Source organism: Triticum aestivum, chromosome 6A, assembly GCF_018294505.1.
Source record: "Triticum aestivum cultivar Chinese Spring chromosome 6A, IWGSC CS RefSeq v2.1, whole genome shotgun sequence".
NCBI classification, from domain to species: domain Eukaryota; kingdom Viridiplantae; phylum Streptophyta; class Magnoliopsida; order Poales; family Poaceae; genus Triticum; species Triticum aestivum.
The window spans coordinates 598,951,354-598,954,562 of NC_057809.1; positions in this window are offsets into that span (position 1 = coordinate 598,951,354).

Sequence of the window (3,209 nt, forward strand, 5' to 3'; positions counted from 1 at the left end):
AATAGAGAGAAAGGAACGAAGGTCGTCCCCTATGCTTAAGACATAGGCTCTACAGTATGCTATGCTGTGTATCGCACCTGAAGTGTGCTTTACCATGAGTCAGTCAAGGGGTACAAGAGTGATCCAAGAATGGATCACAGGACAGCGGTCAAAGTTATCCTTAGTAACTAGTGGACTAAGGAATTTTCTCAATTATGGAGGTGGTAAAAGAGTTCGTCGTAAAGGGTTACGTCGATGCAAGCTTAACACCTATCCGGATAGCTCTGAGTAGAGATACCGGATACGTATAATGGAGCAACAATTTAGAATAGCTCCAAGTAGAACAGTTATTTGGAATAGCTCCAAATAGAACGTGGTAGCTACATCTAGGAGATGACATAGAGATTTGTAAAGCACACACGGATCTGAAAGGTTCAGACCCGTTGACTATAACCTCTCTCACAAGCATAACATGATCAAACCCAGAACTCATCGAGTGTTAATTACATGGTAAATGTGAACTAGATTATTGACTCTAGTAAACTCTTTGGGTGTTAGTCACATGGGGATGTGACCTTGAGTGTTAATCACATATCGATGTGAACTAGATTATTGACTCTAGTGCAAGTGGGAGACTGTTGGAAATATGCCCTAGAGGCAATAATAAATTGATTATTATTATATTTCCTTGTTCATGATAATCGTTTATTATCCATGCTAGAATTGTATTGATAGGAAACTCAGATACATGTGTGGATACATAGACAACACCATGTCCCTAGTAAGCCTCTAGTTGACTAGCTCGTTAATCAATAGATGGTTACGGTTTCCTGACCATGGACATTGGATGTCGTTGATAACGTGATCACATCATTAGGAGAATGATGTGATGGACAAGACCCAATCCTAAGCCTAGCACAAGATCATGTAGTTCGTATGCTAAAGCTTTTCTAATGTCAAGTATCATTTCCTTAGACCATGAGATTGTGCAACTCCCGGATACCGTAGGAGTGCTTTGGGTGTGCCAAACGTCACAACGTAACTGGGTGGCTATAAAGGTACACTACGGGTATCTCTGAAAGTGTCTGTTGGGTTGGCACGAATCGAGATTGGGATTTTGTCACTCCGTGTAAACGGAGAGGTATCTCTGGGCCCACTCGGTAGGACATCATCATAATGTGCACAATGTGACCAAGGGGTTGATCACGGGATGATGTGTTACGGAACGAGTAAAGAGACTTGCCAGTAACGAGATTGAACAAGGTATCGGTATATCGACGATCGAATCTCGGGCAAGTACCATACCGCTAGACAAAGGGAATTGTATACGGGATTGATTGAGTCCTTGACATCGTGGTTCATCCGATGAGATCATCGTGGAACATGTGGGAGCCAACATGGGTATCCAGATCCCGCTGTTGGTTATTGACCGGAGAACATCTCGGTCATGACTACATGTCTCCCGAACCCGTAGGGTCTACACACTTAAGGTTCGATGACGCTAGGGTTATAAAGGAAGTTTGTATGTGGTTACCGAATGTTGTTCGGAGTCCCGGATGAGATCCCGGACGTCACGAGGAGTTCCGGAATGGTCCGGAGGCAAAGATTTATATATAGGAAGTCCTGTTTCGGCCATCGGGACAAGTTTCGGGGTCATCGGTATTGTACCGGGACCACCGGAAGGGTCCCGGGGGCCCACCGGGTGGGGCCACCTGCCCCGGGGGCCACATGGGCTGTAGGGGGTGCGCCTTGGCCTACATGGGCCAAGGGCACCAGCCCCTAGAGGCCCATGCGCCAAGATATAGGAAAAAGGGGAGAGTCCTAAAGGGGGAAGGCACCTCCGAGGTGCCTTGGGGAGGATGGACTCCTCCCCCCCTCTTAGCCGCACCCCTTCCTTGGAGGAAGGGGCAAGGCTGCGCCTCCCCCCTCTCCCTTGCCCCTATATATAGTGGAGGGGAGGGAGGGCATCTATACCTGAGCCCTTGGCGCCTTCCTCCCTCCCGTGACACCTCCTCCTCTCCCATAGGTGCTTGGCGAAGCCCTGCAGGATTGCCACGCTCCTCCATCACCACCACGCCGTTGTGCTGCTGCTGGATAGAGTCTTCCTCAACCTCTCCCTCTCTCCTTGCTGGATCAAGGCGTGGGAGACATCGTCGAGCTGTACGTGTGTTGAACGCGGAGGTGCCGTCCGTTCGGCACTAGGATCATCAGTGATCTGAATCACGACGAGTACGACTCCATCAACCCCGTTCACTTGAACGCTTCCGCTTAGCGATCTACAAGGGTATGTAGATGCACTCTCCTTCCCCTCGTTGCTAGTCTCTCCATAGATAGATCTTGGTGACACGTAGGAAAATTTTGAATTTCTGCTACGTTCCCCAACAGTAAGGAACGCAAAATCCGGGAACATAACACCGATATGACGGAAACTAGGGCGGCAAGAGTGGAACAAAACACCAGGCATAAGGCCGAGCCTTCCACCCTTTACCAAGTATATAAGTGCATTAAGATAAACAAGATAATATGGTGATATACCAACAATAAACAAGTTCCAACAAGGAACGATCTCCAATCTTCACCTGCAACTAGCAATGCTATAAGAGGGGCTGAGAAAAGCGGTAACATAGCCAAACAATGGTTTGCTAGGACAAGGTGGGTTAGAGATTTGACATGGCAATGTGGGAGGCATGATAAGAAAGTGGTAGGTGTCGTAGCATAGGCATAGAAAAAGAGCGAGCATCTAGCAAGCAAAGATAGAAGTGATTTCGAGGGTATGGTCATCTTGCCTGCAAAGTTCTTGGAGTTGCCTTGATCCTCGTAAGCATACTCAATGGGCTCCTCGTACACGTACTCGTCTCCCGGCTCTACCCAAGCAAGAACAACAAGCAAAAAGGAACACAATCAACCACGTGCAATGCTCAAGCAACATGATGCAAACATGCTATGATATGCGGGATGCGATATGTGATGCATATGCAAGATTTGGAAAGGAATGATTGAACCTGTCCTCAACTTGGAAAACCAAGAGTGCCACTGGAAAGAGGAGTTGATTTCGGTTGAAATCGATATAAAGATCACCGGAATCGGATGCACGGTTTGGAAATGGCAAGCAAAACAAATGAAGCACCGGTCTGCGGTTAACAGCAAGTAGCCATCTAAATGCATCAAGATAAATGAGCTACTGCACCCAAACATGGCAACAAAATACATGGCAGGGATCCACTCATGAT